Source organism: Phyllostomus hastatus, unplaced genomic scaffold (assembly GCF_019186645.2).
Source record: "Phyllostomus hastatus isolate PE091 unplaced genomic scaffold, TTU_PhHast_1.1 phas_contig_524, whole genome shotgun sequence".
Lineage (NCBI taxonomy): Eukaryota > Metazoa > Chordata > Mammalia > Chiroptera > Phyllostomidae > Phyllostomus > Phyllostomus hastatus.
In genome coordinates this window covers 12,448,079-12,468,309 of record NW_025333900.1, presented here as the reverse complement: position 1 = coordinate 12,468,309, position 20,231 = coordinate 12,448,079, and the positions used below count along the sequence as shown (strand labels likewise).

At 45.3% G+C, this 20,231-nt stretch overlaps 1 long non-coding RNA gene across 1 annotated transcript; it reads left to right on the top strand.

The window, feature by feature from the left end:
- Nucleotides 1-3,694: 3,694 nt before the first annotated feature.
- LOC123823934 lies at nt 3,695-19,998 on the top strand. The gene is made up of 3 exons (XR_006786625.1): nt 3,695-3,742; nt 3,853-3,966; nt 19,849-19,998. It is a non-coding gene; the product is annotated as an uncharacterized LOC123823934 (long non-coding RNA).
- The last annotated feature ends 233 nt before the right edge of the window (nt 19,999-20,231 follow it).

The window sequence follows — 20,231 nt, the reverse complement described above, 5'->3', positions numbered from 1 at the left end:
GAGAGACTGATGTCTGTGCCTGGGATGCCTCAGCCAGTGTCTTTGGGTTAGTGTCGCCTTCCCAGAAGACTTTGCATTTCTATTATCTCTCAAGCAACTCTATTGTCCATCTTTCTGGACTAAAAACTGGGCTTTGGGGTATGGCTCCACAGGAGCTATTACATTAAAATGAGGAGCTCGGATGAGAAGCCGTGTTAGCAGCCCAGCCATGCCCAGCTAGCTAGAGGCTGGTTTTTCCAGAAAAATAACCTTGTGTTCTGTAGCTCCCTCCATGTGTAGATATTTTCTCTTAGTTGATTTCTTTTTATTCTAACTTCCGTAATTTTTAAACATACCCTGTTTCAGATAAGATAAACAAATGTGTCACTAACACTGGCCCAGTAAGTCCCAGGGTGAGTGCCTGGTAGGGCAGCCGCAGTGCAGCCCAGAGGTGCAGAGGTGCAGGGGAGGAATGTCGTGTGGCCTTGGGGCAGAGTCAGCCATCAAGGTGAGGAACTTGGGAAGAGCAGCGATTCCTCCATGCTCCTTCCTTGAAGGCAGTTCAGAAGCAGGGGTTCCTGTCTCCATTACCCCTAACAGAGTCAGGAGGCAGATGCTGACCTCCAAGTTGAAAAGCTCTCCAAAGCTTGACATGAGGGACCCCAGTGGGCACTTTGAAGCTCTGTAAGTCTCAGGCCATCACCCTTAACGATCTCAGGATTACTACATCAGGGGCTTCAGGATGATTGTCCCAGGTCTATTTTTGGAGTAGCCTGGGCCCAGCCACCACCAGCTGTAGAAGTTGCTTGCTGGACTTGTCTCGGAATTGGAAAGAACTTGGTCCAAAGGAAAAATTGGCAGAGTCATGTTCCCCCAGGGAGGATCTGCTTCCTCCCCTGAGAATGTGCCAGGCACGTTCCTGTGTCATCTCAGACTCAGAGTGACTCCCTCTGACATGATGCTGGGGCCCTTCCCAAGGGCGGCTGTGCCTCTGATTTGCCACCATGCAGCTCTGCTTGTGTGACCTCAACAAGAGCTGCCTATGTGCTGCCCAGAAGACTCGTAAGATAATTGAAACACATCTTTATTTGTGTTCTCTCAGCTCTCTTTATGATCCGTTCGCTCTTGGCGATCCTTTGCTGCCCCTGGACAAGAACTCCGCGTCAAGCCCCAAGAATATTTTGCTTACTTTCAGGTAAGGGACAATCCTAAGGTCATTTTAAGCAGCAAGTACAGACTCCATCCAGCAATGAGCATGTCCCCTCCATGAGAGCAGTGAGAACTCTGAGCCTGATGAGATGTTGGACCTGGTCTCCTTCCCTATTCAGCCTCTGTGGCCTGGAGGCAGCTGTGGGGAACTGGGTGCCGGTCATGTTGACTTCTCACGGGCGAGGAAAAGTCTCACTGCAACAGAGATTGTCATAAACTGGCCTCACCTTTTAAGGCCTGCGAGTCATCTAAAACTGGCTGTCTGACTCTTGGGATGCTTACCTGAGCAATTTGTAGGTTCCCCACCAGGCACCCCTTCCTGGTAGTGCCCTTGTTCCCAAGTCAGGGCATCTCTATTTTGGGGGATTACTGGCACTCCTTCAGCTCCTGGTCATTTACCTCCAATTTCTCACTGCTGCAGTCTTTCCTCCAAGAAGCTCTTAGGCTAAGATCCTGGATGACTCTCCATGAGATCTCTCTGCTTTCAGTTTGTGGTCCCAGCATTATACAACTCTCACCCCAAAAAACTTGGAGTGCAGGCAACCCTGCCACAGCAGTAGGCTCCTGGCTCAGCTTCCAAAGCAGGTGGCCTGTCCTCTGGTCTCTCAGACCCTGGTCCCCAGTTATAGGGGTCACATATGATGCTCTTTGGAGGATGAGGAGGCAGAATCTTTCCTCCCTCAGGGAAGAGAGGGGATGGGCACAAAGCACAACATCCTCCTCAGAGAATCCTCTCTCCTCCCCCTTCTTTGTATTCTCCAAGTGGTGGGGAAGTTGGAGAGTTATGAAAGAGGCTCTCAGATGTTTCTGTTGAAACTATGCACGTGGAGAGTTGACACCTTAACCTGAGATTGCGAACTTACTGAGTTTGGGTGACTCGTCAGAGCTTCCGTTTAATATCTTGTTACATAAAATTTATAGATAATGTTTATTCATCCAAATGTTGATCCTTACATCATAGTAGTGGCCAGGTACTTAAAACAAGAACTGTATGGCTCACAGGTAAGCCTCACAAATAAACTTGCTGTTTACCTGGAGTCAAAAATCACTAGAAAGAGGACAGAGTCCCAGATTCAGTTCTGAGGAAAAAAGGCCTTTTTTGCAACACTTTTTACAAAATTCAAGGACTTAAGGAATGCAAATGCACGACCACAGCCTCTGCCCCGCTGGAGAGAGGGAGATAAAGAAAACCTGGAAATGGATCTAGGTGTTGGTTTGGGTGATGGCAGATATGGAAGCAGGTGAATAGCAGGGAAATCCTTTCACTTTCCCAGGCTCCTGCAATTGGAGCAGCAGTGTGGTCAAGGGCATGGATTCCAGAGCCAGCCTGCTCTGGATTTGAATCCCAGCACTGCCACTGATGATCCGGGTAACTTCCTGCAAGTGTTTCACTTCCTTGACCCTTAGGTTCTTCAGTAAAATGGGAATGTTGCTTACCTCACATGAGGCATTTGTGAGTAAGACACAGATGTTGTTATTTCCACTTTACCAGGTGCTGTGTGTTAGTTAGAATGAATCAGGAGCAGAACTCTGGGGAAGACATCCATGTTAAAGCACCTGGTAAAACTAACAAGAAAACCTCTCAACTCTGAGCTGGAAAAGAAGGGAGTAGGAAAAGGTACTTATTGATCACTTCTATGGGTCAAACTGAGACTTTAAAAGAGCCTTTTTTGTTAAGATTTTACTTATTTATTTTTAGAGAGAGGGAAAAGGAGGGAGAGAAACTTCAATGTGTGAGAAGTTGCCTCTGACACGCATCCCAACCACGGACTGGGCTGGCAACTCAGGCATGTACCCTGACTGGGAATCAAGCCCATGAAGTCTCGCTTTGCGTGACAATACTCAACCAACTGAGCCATACTAGTCAGGGCTACAATCTTCTTGAAGAACACTTTAAAAGCGCTTTCTCATTTAAAATTCAGAGTAACTCTAGGACATTGGTAGTTTTTATAGAAAGACATGAAGGCTCAGAAATGTCCCAGTTTAGTTTAGATTTTGATGCATGTTGCAGAAAAACCCAAAGTAATAATGACTTAAGTAGGATAGAGGTAGACTTCTCTCACATCTGAAGGAAGTTTGGAGATGGACAACCCAGAATTTGTAAGATATCACATAGTGTCAGGACCCCAGCTCCTTCTATCTTGTTGCTCTGACATCCTCAGCGTTAGTTTCTATTTCGTGGTCCAAGACAGCTGCTTGAGCTTCAGCCACGCCTTCGGCATTCCAGCCTGAGGGAAGGAGGAAGAGGCCAAGAAGGATACACCCTAATGCTTTAAAGATACTTCCTGGAAATTTCACATACACCACTTCCACTTACAACTCATTGGCCAAAACTTAGTTACATGCAAGGAAGGTTGGGATATGTAGTCTTTATTCTGGATAGCCAATTAAAAAACACAGCTTCTGTTACCAAGGGAGTAAAGAATGGATATTGAGCTAAACAATGGGCAATTTCTGCCATGAGTATTACATAACTTCCCCCAAATTTTTCAGTTGAACCCTGTCTGCAGAAGATGCCGGCCACACCAGAGGGAAGAAGCAGTAAGGGAGGAAGGTGTGTGTGTGGGAGGTGGAAGCTTACTTAGTATAATGTCTGTGCTGAGGTCTGGAAAATGGCTCTGGAGTCTCCTACCTGCTTTACTGAGATTCTGCTTGCTTTGCCAGGAATCTAGTGGCCTTAGCTAGCCACCTGAGTTAAATCTTCACTGCCACCTGACTTTGGCCAGAGGATACTGGTGCTGAAGCCTGCATGGCAAGGCAGTGAGGAAAAATGTCAAGGTCAGTGTTGAAAGGGTGGGAAGGGGTAAAAAGTAGATAAATTTGCATTTTTCTCCAGCTTTCTGCTCCCTGGATTTTCTTTGAGAATTGTAAACTTGTGGTTCAATTCTAGTTATGCTAATATGTAGTGAGTTTTGTGCTAGACCCAAGACAGGCCCTGGGGGATACAGAGGGGAGTGGGCAGGGTTCCTTCAGGAGGACAGATAAGTACACAGATAACCTTAAGGGAAGGCCTTTGGAGAGAGAAAGTGACTTGAGAGGTTAGGGTAAGGATTTGGGGGAAGTGTTCAGGGAAGAGAAGGCATTTGAATTTGACTTTGAGAAACAGAATATTCATCAGAGTAGCTGGGAATGTGGTCACCCCAGAGAGAGAAAGCAATGTGAGCAAGAAAGAGCAGAGAGAGCCTAAGGTAAAAGAATGAATGTAGAACCATCGGAGTTTAGGGAGACGGTGGGGGAAGGAGATTTGAGGATAGACATGGGCCTGGGGAGTGGTGGGATCGGGGAGAGTTAAGAAGGGGCAGGCAGGCTTGAACTAGCTCATGGCAGACTTCACATATGACAATAAGGCTTTATTATGGAGAAAATAGGGAGTCATCAAAAGGTTTTGATGAGGGGTGATACAATGGGCTCCCCTTTCTGGCCTATTTTCTTTTAACAGTATTAAAAAGCAGACATTCCCTAAGGAGGCCCAAGACCAATAGAAGTCTTCCATGGTGAGGGCTCAGAGGCCTTTTCAGTTTCTACAAGGAAACATTTTGTAGTTGGGTGATGAAAACTTCCCATGGAAAAAACCCCAAAGCGGGCAATGAGCATGGTTCTGTTCTCTTCCAAGGAGGTCGGCAATGGGCAGGGTCACTGGGGGAAGGCTCCAATGATGTGCAAAGATACAGCCTCCCTTGCTGTGGGTTAGATACAGCCTGGCTACCCAAGAGCGTGGCAGCTGCACTCAGTGCAGTGGCTGAGTAAGGTGAGTGACCGGGGGAGGCAAGAGCTTCTTCTGCCAGGGCTCAGGGCATCTGGCAGGCGGGTGGGTGTCTCCTGGAGGGAGTGAGGGGGTAGGGTGTGTGACCTGTGTGACAGGCACGCGCATCCCTCTTATCCTCTGCCGTTTACACCTGTAGTGTTCTGTATTCTGATAGTGGGTTAGTCAGCAGGATTTCTCCCATCATTTAAATAGTGTTTAATCCTCTGAGGAGCCCCGAGACTTGGGAATATGCTTTATTTTACTCCAGAAAATATGTTTAATTCTTTGGCACTCACTGAAAATATGGGGCATGAAATCAAAACCACAAGTGCTTTGCCCTGGCCCAGTGGCTTAATTGGTTGGAGTGTCATCCTGTGCACCAAAATGTTGCAGGTTTAGATCCTGGTCAAGACACATTATGTAGGTCGCTGGTTTGATCCCCAGTTGGGGTACGTAAAGGAGGCAACCAATCAATGTTTTTCTTTCACATCAATGTTTCTTGCTCTCTCTCTCTCTCTCTCTCTCAAATTAATAAACATATCCTCAGGTAAGGATTAAAAAAAATAAATAGAAAACACAGGTGTTTTGAGCCCATGAAAGCCAAAGGTCATAGCAATATTTCATTTATTGCCAATGATTTGAGAATTTGGAGGCTCACTGGGCAAGGCTTTTTTTTTTAATTTTCATAGACTAAAACACTATAGGCTCTTAGGAAGCTTATAAATTTTTTCATTGTTTAAAGTGGCAACTTTGAACAGATATATTTTTTAATAATTTTTTAAAAGATTTTATTTATTTATTTTTAGAGAGGGAAGGGAGGGAGAAAGAGAGAGAGAGAGAAACATCAATGTGCAGTTGCTGGGGGCCATGGCCTGCAACCCAGGTATGTGGCCTGACTGGGAATCGAACCTGCGACACTTTGGTTTTCAGCCCGAGCTCAATCCACTGAGCTATGCCAGCCAGGGTTTGAATAGATATTTTTTACGAAAGTGTTCTGGAACTTAGGTTTGAGAGGTGCGTAATGTATATAGTAACATCCTATTTATCTGGGACCATCAGGGAAAGTGATATTGCAGAGGAAAAAAATATTCAAGTATTTTAGTTGTATTCTGTGAGGAACTCAGTGCTTGTGTTAAATATTTTTGATGGAAGATTCCCCCAAATCTCTTGGGTAATCACTGAAACAATAGTGTAGTGACTGTCAGATCCCATTTGCCATGCTGACTTAAGATTGTCCTTTTGAAAGCACATGGGATCAGGGTCAGTGTCATTCCCAACTCTGCACCATGAAACTTGTTGGCTACTTGCCCCTCCCTCAGAGGGCCCAATGGTTGTGATGCAGTAATGCTCCTGTTAGCCATTAGCACCCCTGTATCATTGCCTGGACAAGAGCCGGAGGGTGTCTTATAAACTGTAAAGTGTGGTACCCATGTCTGGGGTTGGCATTAAGGGTCTCCACCCCAGAGAGAGCTGGTTTCCTTGGGTTGCTTTCATTACTCTTGCTTGCTTGTAATTGAAGTCAAAAGATCAGATTTCGAATGCCAGTCTTCTTTTTCTTGCTGCTTGGCCCAGGACAAGTTATCAGCTCCTTTGTGCCTTCGTTCCCCCACTAACCAAAATGGTAGCAACAGCACTGTGCCCAAGGTTGAGGATTAAACTCTGTCCTAATCTATGACATGACATGATATGAAAATGTTAGCTTATTTAACTAAAAACACCCGCTATGCAGATATTTAATCAACTTAGAAAAACCCGGGCTCCACCTCCATAAAAACTGACAAAACAATTTATGGGGGAAATGCACAGGTGTCCAGTGAATTGAATCAATTCTTGTAAACCACGGGGGAAATTCTAAAAGCTAAGTTGAAGGAAAAGAGGATAGTAGAAATAAACATTTTATCTTGAAGTGATAGAAAAAATAAACACAATAAATTAAATGGCCTAGAGGATTCATAAAGCAGAATCATAAAAAATAAATAAAATAAACACAAAGTCTTGTGGTTTGAGCTCCATAAAGATAAGCAATTTGAAGTCTGTTTCTTTCATGACAAGCTCTTTCCTGTTAGTATAGGCAAAAAGTACACATTTGTAAATCGATGTAAGTGTGCTTCTGGCCATTCTCCTCATATTTCCCCATTGTTGCTAAAGTACTTCTTAGGATGTGAGAATGAAGTGAGATGCTACTAAGCTGACAACCAGGAAAAACTGAGTATAGTTAAAATGGAATCTGAATAATGCTTTCTTCTTTCTCCTTCTTCCTTCTGCTTTTTCCATCTTCCTCTGTTCTGTTGGTTTCTATTGAGAACTGTCTGTGTGCCCTGGGCAGGAGCTGAGGAGGCCCTATTCTCCAGAGGCTTGGCTCATTCATTCACTCAACCAGTATTTCTCGAACTCCAGCTACGTACCAGGCTCTTCTCATGTCCCTGGGGACTCAGTGTTAAGGGTGACAAAATCCCTGTTTACATCTAGGGGCTAATAAACCAGGTGAATGAATCTATGATATACTTTTAAGTACTGTTAAGTGCTGTGAAGAAAGACAAAGGAGGGAAATGGGAAAGAGAGCAGCAGGTGAGGGTCTGAGGCTGTTTTATGTGAAAAGATCAGGGACGCCTCTCTGGAGCAGATGGTATTTGAGAAGAGTCCTGAATAAGGGGTTGGAGGATCTGGGCAAAGCATGTGGCAGAGGCCAAAGAAAGAGAATGTACAAAGGTTCTGTGGTAGAATAGCTTGGCAAGAACTTAGGGAAAAGGCCAGTGTGGCTGGACCAGAGTGAGCTGGGGAGGAGTATAAAGACTTTTCAGGTGCCAGATCACATAGGGCCTTGTGGAACCTGCTGAGGAGTTTGTTCAGATTGCATTCCAGGAATGACAGGAAGCTTTTGGTGGGTTTTGAGTCATATCATTTGTTTCTTTTAAAAACACTCTGGCTACTAGAGAGTGTAAAAGGCAAGAGCAGAAGCAGAGATGGCCATTAGGGTACTCATGAAGGGGTGGAGAGGTGAAGCTGTGGGAACAGATGACTGGGGTTTGAAGGGTGGTTCTCCGTTAATGAGCAGTATGAGTGAGCATGGAGAAGTTAAAGAGCTCCTCTGTGCCTCGGCTTTCTCACCGGTGAAAGGGAAGTGAGAAGAGTCAGGGCTACCACCTCGTGCAAACCTGGCTGGGGCCAGGTCCTGGAGCCTGTGAACACAGTGTGCATGGCTCCCCTTGGAGAGGTGCAGTGCAGAGTCTGAGTCAGATTCCTACCTTGTCCCACCTCATTGGGCTAAACCGTCGAACATAAGGGGAGTGCTTAGAACAATGCCTGGCACCCAAGGAGAGCTTAAGTAATATTAGCAATTATTTCTAGTTGAAATGAAAGATGATGGTAGCTTTGATTAAAGTGGTATCAGTGGAGGTGGCAGTTACGTGCTGAAGTTTGAAATGAAATTTGAAGAAACAGCTTGGACTGGCTCCCCAGGGCACAACTGGCATTGATGACAAAACTCACCGGCACACCCTGTAGGACCTGGAGGTGGGTTTTCCCAGTCTGATTTACTTCGGAGCTGAGTTTTTCAGCATCTTTCCCACCAGTATATTTCCCCCCTAAAATGACGATTGTATGTAGTACATATTTTATAGAGTGATGGTGAGGATTAAACAAGATACTGCATGTGAGTCCCCTAGCTTAGCACCTAGTACATTTTAAGTTCTAATAAGCGTTAGCTAATACCATCATCACCATCAGCCTCATCTGAGCAGCTGGATGTTCCTGCAGAATGGATGCGCACACCTATGGCTCCACAGCAGAACTCAGCAGCTTTCCCCTCTTCTGAGGGCAGCTAAAGAGCACAGATGCCTTTGGCAATTACTGTCCTGAGGCCACAGTGTCCCTGAGGTCCTTTGGGTCATTTCTGAGAGGCCTGTCCTTGTGCCTTCAGACATTCTCCATGGCTCCATAAGGGCTCAGGTAAGAACCAGCTGGACAAAGAAGAGAATCACCAGGACATAAACAAAAATACGATTCAAAAGGTGTGATTGATTTTTATTTCATTAATTTTACCACTTATATAATAGAACTCAAGTCAATCTATGGTCAAAACATTTGTTTATGTTCTTTTCCTCCTCTTTACCCACTTGGCTCTAATGAATCTCAGACACGAATGGAGGAGGTGGCAGGGTACCCAACCGGCCCAAGAGCTGTAGATACCTAACTCCTCCCAGGCCCTTCTCACACCCCGCCCGGATAGCTTCTCTGTCCCCCACAGGCCATAGGTGCCAGTCATAATGCTGTCTGGTTACTCATGCACCTGAGGTAACCTCCCCATTTTGTTTGTTCTTGGAGGTATGAACCATATCATTTCTTCAGAAGTTGTAAGGTTGAGACTCCAGCCAATAACAACATAAAAAGCATCACCATTTTCTCTTCCTCTGGCGTGGCAATGACTCCTGCCTTGAGCCCGTCATTATGGAAATGACTCAGCCATTCTCTCCTGCATTAATAAGGTTTTACTGACTTTGATGCTCACTCCCTTCTCGGAGCAATGTGGGGATGATAGAAGCTGCAGTCAGGTGTGTCACTATGTACATGTTTGCTTGACTTACCCAGATCCTAAACACACAGGGTCCCTTCCAGCTCATTGCCCTCCTTCCAGGACGGCTGCCATCTCAGCCCAGTTAACACAGTGGGCGTCTGCCACCTCCATCCTTGCCTGCCAGGAAGCTGAGGCCACAGTTCTGTTTACTGAGGGCTAATCAGGCTCTCAGAGGTGGTTAGTGGACAGAACTTGAAATAAACACCTGAGCTCTCTTTGCATCCCAATCATCAACAATGCTTAGTGTCTTCTTTGGGTGGGGGGGGGGGGCGCGGTCTAAGGTCTCAATTAAAATCTCATAGGAGGGTTACTGGGGTCTCTCTGTTTTGTTGTTGTCGCTGAAATGATCACTTTGGAGCACATGAGGGGACGTGGCAATTTAGAGGTGAGCTAGAGTTCACTCATTTATTCAACACACATTACCAATTACCTACCCAGTGCCCAGTGTTGCTAGGCATTAAGGATGGAGAGACAAAGAGCACAGTCCCTAATGTCAGGGACCTTGAGGTCTAGTGTGGGGGACTGATGAGAACATAATTGTAGAGTGGTGTGAGTGGCATAACAGATCTTTGAGTGCTACAGAGACATTCAGTGGGTATCTAACCCACATGGGTGGTCAAGAAAAAATTCCTAAAGGAAGTCATATTTAAATGACTGTAGGAGTGTGCACAGAAACTGTCTAATCAGAGATGGGCCAGAAAGGGGGCAGAGGGAATTCACTAAAGGGAAAGGGAGCAGTGTATAAAGCACATGAGACAAGGCCCGCAAGCTGTGACCACCAACATCCATTTTCTCCTCCTTCCTGGGTGCACAGTGGACTATAATTCCCATCCTCCCTTGTGGGTAAGTGTGGCCATATGCCTGAGTTCTGGCCACTGGAAGGTGTGCAGAGGTGATGGGCGGGCCTGGCCCAGAAGCCCTTCTCATATGAGCTTCCCCACTTCAGCTCATGGGGAGCAGGCAGGAATCAGGCCCTGGATGCCACTTGAGGGACTCCAGAGTTACAGGTAATAAGCACAGAGAAGAAATCACATTTAGTTTTTAGAATAATTGAGGTGACACAATATTAGTGACAAAGTCGAACTTCATCTGAGTCCCATGCTCTGGAAACAGCAATGCTTAAGAAATCCCCTACTTTTTTGTTTTCCCAAGTCCCCCATCCTCCTGTGTTCCAAGGCCAAATCTCAAAAGACCACCTACCCTCAAATATTTTGCAGTAAGACCCATCTCTATCCTTCTTCAAGGCTCCTGGAAGACTCAAGGATGACTCGCCTGTCCACCTACCTGTTTAAGCCAAAGGGTCCCTTCCTTTTCTTTGAGACCTGCTTCTTTCATGAACATTTTCCTTATTGTAATAACCTGAATCAAAACATTGCCTTAATTGTCTGGTATGTTTTGCTTTCACATTAACATAACAGCACTGAACTAGGAGCCAGAACCTTCTGAGAGAAACTTGCTTCTACTTGACAGGAGACCATCATCTGCTTTACTTTTCTGTAACAACTTGTATTAAATATTAATTTGTCATCAGTCATTCATGTATCCTCATTTCCCTGTCTCCTCCTTAAGCCTGAAAGGCTCCTCTTAGCCCTTCTGCCCCAGTAACGTTGCTTATGGGGACGGGTACAGGGCTGGGTGAGAGGGCCCCGGCTGCAGAGGAGGAGTGGGCAGCTCAGTCCGTGTGTGCGTCTGCTGGAGCAGTACCATTCTGGCCACTTTGGACATGCATTTGGCCTAGGGGTCCTTGAAAGTTAAAGATTCACTCAGAATTGGCCAAGTGAGCCTTTCAGAACAATCAACAAGAAGTCCTTAAACCCTGCTCCACGCAGGGTGCTAAGAACTGGGGAAGAAAAAGATCCCAGATGAGACCTCTGCCTTCTAGGAGCTTCCTGGTCTAGCTGGCCAAGGAAACAAGAATGCGGGATACAGGTGGTGCCCACCAGTGAGTTCAGGAAGGGACCGGCACTGTTAACATCGGGGCACGTGGTCTGTGTGTGAATGATGGCATCCAGACAACAGAAGAGACCAGGAATTCGACTGTAGAAGTGGAAAGCATCCTATCTTTGACTGTGTCTCCTTGACCTACCTGGGCCTAAGCTTGGCTGAGGAGCCTCTTCTCTTGTCAAGACTCTGCACTGCTCCCCCTCCCTACCCCCGCCCCAGCCCCTCACTAAGACTGAGGAAAGGACCCTAAACCAGTGCCTGCAGATTTCCTCAGAGTTAGAATCGGTTCGGTGGACACTGGGGTATGGCTGCATAAAACGTCGTCAGGTTGTAGTGTCCTGGAGCTGGCTGACCTACTCTAAGTTTCTGAATGGGAAATCAGTGTCTTAGCAGAGAGTGGCACAAACCCTCCCTCTAAAACTAGCTAGATTGATTTAGATACTGGGAAACTGGCAGGACATTGTGATGAACAAAACCTGTAGTTTGAGGCTGCTTCTTCTGTAGGCGTGGGAAGTTGCACAAGTTCCTCTGGGAAGTTGCACAAGTGCCCCTGGAGGCCCAGAGTGGGGTGGGAGCCAGCGTGCGGCAGGAGAGAAGGAAGATGGCTCACTTGTGCTGGTAGGGAAACCCTGGCAGTTGGGGATCCAACCAGCATGAGAATGGCTTATAAAATTCCTTTTGTGACCGCTTAATGAACAGGATGGGTCAGGATGTTTCCAGGAGGTGCCTGGGAGAACCATGTGGACTCCTAAGGTGGGTCCATGTAGTTCTGTAACTGTTGTGGGGGGAAGGGGCAGAGAAGGGAGACGATCTCTTCCTGAGTCCTAGCTTTTATAAACTGTGGCTTGGGGAAGAAAAAAAGGAAAGGAGTGTAGCAGTAATAAGTAAAGTGAGTACTGGTAAATGTTTCCTCAAGAGGGTCATTTGCAAGCAAAGGGATCTGAGGGCAGAAGGAAGGGGTTAGCGGAGAGGGGTGCGTGGGTGTCTTTGGAGCACTTCCTGAGTGCCTTCAGGAAGAAAGATCCCTTTTATTGTCTTGATGCCTCCTTCCTCTCTGCCCAACAATTCTGCAGAAAACACTCACCGAAACTATCCCTAGAAAGGCTTGTTTATTTAGTCATTCCCTCCTTATCAATGACGTCTCCCTACTCAGTTTTCACTTCCGATGCTGACTCACAGGTTGTCTTAAAATCTGCAGGTCTGCACCTTGGAAAGATAATTTGATAACGTCAAGGCTGCTCACTGGCCTGTGTGCTGTTTGGGTTGGTGAGTTATGAGAGCAGTAACACTATCTGAAACAAAAGTTCAAAGCCCAGGTAAATGGATAGCTGGGGCAAAGTCCCCAGTTCCATTTCCAGATCTCCTTCCCCTGTCAATTAGGATATTTAGAAAATGTCTAAATAACAATGCCAAAAAGATGAACTTGACTTACTGTCTCTATAAAAAATAGTATTTTCCAAGTTCCAAATTTCAATATTTAGATGTCTTAGGTTATTAAAAATTATTTTTTAAAATATATTTTACTGATTATGCTCTTACAGTTGTCCCATTTCTCAAAAGAGAAATCAGCTGACAGTCTTATGGGCACTCCTTTGTAGGTAACTATCTCCTTTTCTCTTGCTGCTTTTAAGATTCTGTCCTTATCTTTAATCTTGGGTAACTTAATGATGATGTGCCTCAGTGTGTGCTTCCTTGGGTCCACCTCTTTGGGACTCTGAGCTTCCTGGACTTCCTGGAAGTCTACTGAAATTTAAATAGCAATAAAGCAACATGAGTCCTGGAGGCAGGGGAAAGAGAAGGGGTAAACATTCTTTTATCTATTGACTATTTGTGCTGTGCCAGGCACCATGGGTGCTTTGCATACATTTTCACTCTCCCCAAAATGGGGTATTAAGAAGTGTGATTAACCTCACTTCACAGTTGAAGAAAGTAGGGCTCAGAAAGGCTATGTACCATGACTAAGTTCACGTGGCTGATAGAAGACATGGCCAAGACTAGAATCTACATCTGCATGACTTTAGAGCCAAGACCCTTCCCACCACACCAGCCTCTCCACAAAACCCAGAGTGCCTTCCTCTGCTACCGGAGTCTCTTCTGACCACCGAGCTGCACAGTGACTGTTGCTTTTGGCTGTAGTGTCGATGCAATCTGTCAGTGGTTTTGTGTGGATAAGCAGAATTATCTGTTTAATACTAAAAACATCTTTTAGATATAATTGCTTTATGATTTGTAAATGTCTTGAACCCATATGATTTAACTCTTATCACAACCCTGTGGGGTAGGTTTCATTGCTAGGGATTATGGTGAACACCTGTAGTTTTAGCTGCCACAGCATCCATTCCTTTTTTCTGGGACCAATATGATGGCTTCCTTAGGGGATCACTCCTCTTCCACCTCAGTCTATGTAGTTTGTGTGAGGCCAACCATACCGCTGGCTCTAGGGGTCTAGCCAAGCCTGGCCAATGAGAGCACCTCATTGCTGTGATTGGTTTAGGGATGGGCACAGGACCAAGCTGAGTTGATCAGAGAAAATGGGAGTCAACTCCTGAACTTTGGCTGGAACCATGGGAAAATGATTCTTTCTTTCTGTTGGTGGTGTAGAGCTGTAGAAGAGCTGGTGGTTATGTTTGCCTTACCTGGGAAGAGCCTGTCTGAGAAGGAATCTGATACGGAGGAAAGAAGAGCTGAGGAGGAGGGAGGGAACAGGCCCCTGATGACGGTGTGGGGACCCGGTCCAACGGCACTCACAGTCCAGGGCAGCGTGGGCTGTTCAGTTCACTGTGCTGATAAATTTGTTTTTGCTTCATGGAGTTTGAACTGAGTGTCCGACCCTTCATTATGTATTATTCAAGTCATTGCTCCTATCCTCGGAGGAAAGTTGATTGAGGTCATGTTCATTGTTGTCAGCCTTATTGACCACTTATTAGTTGTGGATTCTGAGGACACAGAAAACATCTAGCTCCAGAAATGTTTCAAGTTTCGCTATGGGGTGAGGAAGGTAATGGTGGTGCTAATACTAACAGTGTAAGGTGCTGTAGACTAAAATTTGCACTTAAATCCACTCTTACTCTTTCCTTCCTTCTCCTCAGTCTCTCTCATTTAAAGGGTGCGAGAGAGCCAGAGGAACTGACAGCTGGGGAAACAGGAGGGAGAAGAGGTCTTTGGGGACATCGTCTGTGAGAAGGGAAGCAGAACTTCCATGTGAAATACACATTAGACAATATTAAATGTGGCACTAGGTATTTGATGAAAAACAATGAGAAATAAAAATGCAGCTTTAGGCCCTGGCTGGTGTGGCTCAGTGGGCTGAGTGCCGACCCGAGAACCTAAAGGTTCTGTTCCTAGTCAGGACGCAGTAGCGGATGTGCAAGAGGCAACTGACTGATGTTTCTCTCCTTCTCTTTCTCTCTCCCTGCTCCTCTTTCTAAAAGTAAATAAATAAATAATTTTTAAAAAATCAGCATTAAGAGCGAAACATGATGTTTCGGAGCCTATGCGCAGAGAGGAGTGTCCTGGACTAGCACCGAGCTGTGGAGGAGATGACTAGTTAGCATCAGTGTCATCCCAGGGGACACTCATGCATGAAGGTTTACTTTAGAACACAGAGCAGGTATGTCTTCAGATATATACATATACATTGATTTCCAGAAAACACAGACTCTTGCTTGAGTCATAAAATCTATTATCCTATCATAAGGCATTAATATCTTGGCAATTGAATAAAATGTGAGTATTTAGAGGAAAATGCCTTCAGCTACTTTAACCATATTTATAGTTTTCATTTTGTAAAAAATTTCAGAATGTCTAAGAATTAAATATTTTTATGTATTTCGAATCAAAACAAAGCAAAATGCCTACCAAATGATAAGGCTGAAATACCAGCTTAGAGCAGAGCCTTGCCAACCTTTTGTGTAAATCTAGGTTCTTTTATTTATTTTGAGAAGTCTGCAGCCTTGAAAGTACATCATATGAGAAGATGTGCTCTGATTGCAAGTAGAACTTTGTATGTAAAGATTTTGTTTTTCCTGGCTTCAAGGAGCAAACCCTTGTTTATCTAGAATGAGAGAGAAAAAAGAGACATGTGACATTCCTGAGTTAAATACAAACATCTCATACACTTGGAATAGACTGAGAGTTGTGTTATTGAGTTTACTTGACGTTTTTCAAACATTTCACTACTTTTCATTAGGTAGCCCCTGCCTTCCAGGCCACGGGTTCTCCATGCACATTTGTTTAGGGTGATGCTGATGACGACGCCAGTGCTTTTTCAATGAAGCCCCGCGAAGATGCAGCTCAGATGCGCTGCGCAGACCCAGACTTGAGCACCAGTCTGAGGGCAGGGCCCATCCAGGGGCTGTTGACATTTGGGATGGGATGCTCTGCAGGATGTTTAGTGTTCTCCTTTTCACCACTACACTACTTAAATACTTGCAACACCCCTCAGTCATTGCGACAATCACGGCAGCATCATATTTTTCAGTGCCCTCTAAGATGTCCTGTCTCCTACCCACCTACTCCTCCCCACCCACCTTAGTTGATAAGCTTTAGAGAATCATCTCTTTGCATCTGAAGATGTTAGCTTTGGGCACCTCAAAGGGTTAAGTGTTAAAAGATAAACTGAAGCATAGTAAAAAAAATAAGAGTTTATTTCAGCAAAAATTAATTGGAATGGAGCAACACCAAACTGGAAATGGTTTCAAGTGCTGTGAGGACAGGAGGAGGTGGAGGGGGAGGAAAATTTATGTAGAGTTAAGTACAGAGGCAAAGAAAGAAAATTATCTGATTGGCTAGAGCTTAACGACTAGTCGGCTGTTTGTGTTGGCTGTCTTTAAAGTTTTGATTTTGTAACCATGAGGCATTTACAGGCTTAGATTTTGGTTTGCTTACATAGACTGGCATGGTATTAGAGCCATGTTAATCTAACCTAACCCAGCCTAATCCACCACTCCTTTCTGCATGGACGTGCCCCTTTCATCTCTTCGGCTGTCAGGCCGAAGTAACAGATACTGGGATCTTGTTCACAATCACCATCCCACCCTTGATTTTCCCACTAAATTGCACACAAATGCTATAGATCTGCTATAGAAGACTTTGGAGTTATTCTCTGGGAAAGAAATATTTTAGAAATTTAGAAAGTGGTGTGGAGCCAAAAAGACAGAGGGGCAGTAGCCCAGAGCAACATGCAGTTTCTGAAACCCTTCTGGGCGTAGCTGTGGCTACAAGATGATCTCGGATGGTGTAATGCCTTTGTGTTGCCCTCGACTCTGAAGAGCTCACCCTGTACCTTTCCATCCGACGCCTGCCATTCCAGCGGCACCTCCGCCCTGACTCTGCTCCCAATTGTGGTGTCTTATTTCTTGTTGATCCCTATGTTTGGGGCCCTTAACACATGGAAACTTTTATAGCTGGGCTATTATTGAAATCATTTGAAGGGTTTTTTAGAGAGGTTACAGAACGTGGTTTCAATGAGAGAATACCTGGGACGTCCCCTTATAGGTGTGCTGTCCTGAGAGCACTAAGTTGTAGTCCCCACGATATTTGTGAGGCAACATAGCTGACTATTCCACGGCTGACCTAGATCAGAGAGCCAATCGGGGAAGCTGCTTTAAGGTGGGTTGTAAATGCTTCCTTGGAAACAATAATTTATCTAGAATGGAGTTACTACTCATTCCACAGGAATATAGATATCTTGACCACTAAAATAATGGAGAAGATTCATGAAAGTCTCTAGAAATTTGGAGAAAGTAGTGTAGTGGTGAAAAGGAGAACAGTCATTGGCATTCTGAATTCAAGTCCTAGACTGATTCTATTGACTGTGTGACTTTGAGAAAGTTACTTAACCTCTCTGAGAATCCTATGATTCTCAGCTATTATATAGAAATAATAATTTAACAGGGGATGATGACAGGGGGTTGTTTAGAGGATTACATGAGATAAAATAAGTGCAAAATTTTGATAATTCCTGGCTGTAATAAAGATTCAGTACATTGTAATTATGATGATTATCTCAGTGGAAAGAACAGACACTTGAGAAAATAAAGCTTTTGTGGGAGAAAGTAGAGGAAAGGAGAGTTGAGGCAAATGAAATAAAAACCTTTTTTATAATTATGAATTTAATAACCCTCAAAATATTTTGAGGTTTCAGAGAAACATAGGAGCATAGGAAAAAAAAGAAAAAAGAAAAAAGCGGGATGTATATGGGATTAATTAATGAAATAGATTTAAGAAGGAAGAATTTTGAAGCCTTTGAATTAAGATGCTAGGATTTATAGCAGGTCTCCTTGCCCACCAAAGCTTGTTAATCTGATTCTCTAGAGATCAAAGGGATTTCTTACATTCTTCTGGGGCCAGTAGAGTGGCCCCATTTAAGGGTGGAGCCCCACAGCCCCAGACTGAACTGTGGATGACAAAGCCGTCTCCGACTGGCACGAGGAGCTCCGGGACTGCCTCTTCCAAAGAGCAGCAGAGGAGCGGCTCACGAGGCAGCATGGTGTGTGGTTAATGCATGAAGAACTGTAGGAGTGCTGAACTTGATTTTAATTTCAGGGGAAAAAAATCTGCTAACTGTTGGATTTCTGTTAGGAAGCCTGTGGAAGGGTAAGTCTAAGGGTTCTGGGGAATGAATGACAGACTTATGAGTAGCTGCCGTGGGACATACGTGTAGGTGTGAGGAACATAGGCATTAGGTAGTGAGTTCTTTGAAACTCACTACCATGCTCTAAGCCCCACTCTGCATTCTGGGCCTCTCGGGTCTCCTCTCTTCTGAGAGCATTGTTAATAATGCCCAGACTGATAATAATGGTAAGAGTACATTCATAGTAACGATAGTAATTGCCACTTATGTAATATATACTAGGTGCAAGGCACTGTGCTGGGAGCTTAGCATATAATATGTATTTCTTAACAGCAATTCAGTCCTAGGAACAATGCCACAAGCTTTACATATATTGTCTCTAATTCCTATTACAAGCAAAGGGGGTTTGATTTTCCTTGTTTCACGGACAAAGAAATAGACTTATTTAGAGAGGTTGTAGTGTGTGTAAGGCCACACAGCCTGCTGGGACAGAACTAGCCTTTGGACCCTAACCTTCTCTAGGGCAAAGGTCTCGTGTCCATCTTTCGTACCCTTCATAGCACAGCCCTCAGCTCATTGTTCTGCAGAAGGCCTGAAGCAAATACTAATTTATTAAATGATTTAAATGAATATTTGCCACCTGTACCCAGAGGCAGTACTGCGGTATGTGCCTTTGTGTGTACATCCTAGGGGTGGAGTAGATGTGATTTCTGAAAGACCCCTGGGTGTCAGCGCCCACCTGCCCTGAGCTGCCAGGTGCCATGCTGCCTCCCCCCAACCTTACTCTTCCACACCTCAGAGGATCCAGGACTTGGAGCCGGAATTGGCCTTGCACTCCATCTGGCCCAACCCCCTTCATTGTATAGGTGTCCCATCTATATACCTAGAGATCTATGGCCTTTTGGAGAGAAGCTCACACTAGTGAGTGGCAGGGCTGGAATGTGAATGCAGACCACCTCCTAAATCTTCTCCAGCCCTTTTTAAAAATCATATAATAGCAAGACAGGGAGTGAGGGGATGTTAGAGCGAAGGGACCTTGTCCTTCCTCAGTCAGCCATGGTGATGCCGAGTCTTGCAGCAGGTCTGAGGTGGAGTGACCCAGATCGCCTGCTTGTCCGTCATGGCTGCTGAGGCATCACTTAGCAGCCCAGGTGCACACCCCTGGCAGGCAGGCCGTCAGGGTCATGCAGTCTGCCAAGAGCGATCGACGATGGGACTGACTATGTGGACAAGGGGAAAAGTTTGCCTCTGAAAGCCGACCTCTGCATACTTCTTTACAGACCAGTCAAGCTACACATTTGTGTACATTTCTCTAGATAATATTTATTTGGTGTGCCCTGCTTCTTTAAGGTTTCTGCTGCTATCCCTGTCTAAACATTCCTGGATTAACTATGTATAAGAAAATCTCAATTAATCATTTAAAAACATGAATATATGTAGTTGAAAACACTTTTATTGGACAAAGTAACTTTTTCAAAGTCTGCACCAGGTTTCAGGACTTCACTGCTGGGAAACTGTCCTACACAATAGAACCCTTCCTGTGTTGCACCTTCCCGCAAATAGAACAGCACCCTCTTGGGCATATGTTATATGGAAGGCCCCTTGGGAGAAAACAAAAAGCTGTGAAAATTCCCCTCTGTCCTTGTAGGGGACTCACTGAGATGCACTATGGCTCCAGCAGCAAGGGTATCTGGGAGCTGTTGGACTCTTAACTCCCTGTGGTTGCAGGCTTGGCTGACTACCCCGAAAACTGGAATGCCCCCAGAAAGGGGGTTAGTGAATGTATAGAGTGTGATAACTGTCTGATGTAATCTGTTAACTCAGGGATGCACTGTCCTTTCCGGTGGCCCACGTGACTGCCCACCGCATGGGTTCCTATGAACTCCCACGATGAGAAAGAGGCCCTGCCCGGGGAGCCGTGTGGATTTTCCCCGGCCGGCCACCCTGGGAGCAGCAGCTGCCTTGCCTGTGGAAGTCTCTACCATTAAAGCTCTTACGAATTTGAATAAGGCTACATGTCAGTTCTTTGGAATCAATTTTGAATTTAGACTTTTGGGCCGTCCCCCCAACAGTCCTCAAGAGACATGCAGTTTAGTTGCAGAAAGACAACGACACCTGACAGGCACTGAACCCTTCCCGCCAGCCATGCCCTGTGCAGAGCACACGCCATCTCATTTACCCCTCCTAACACGCCTGATGAGGGGGCC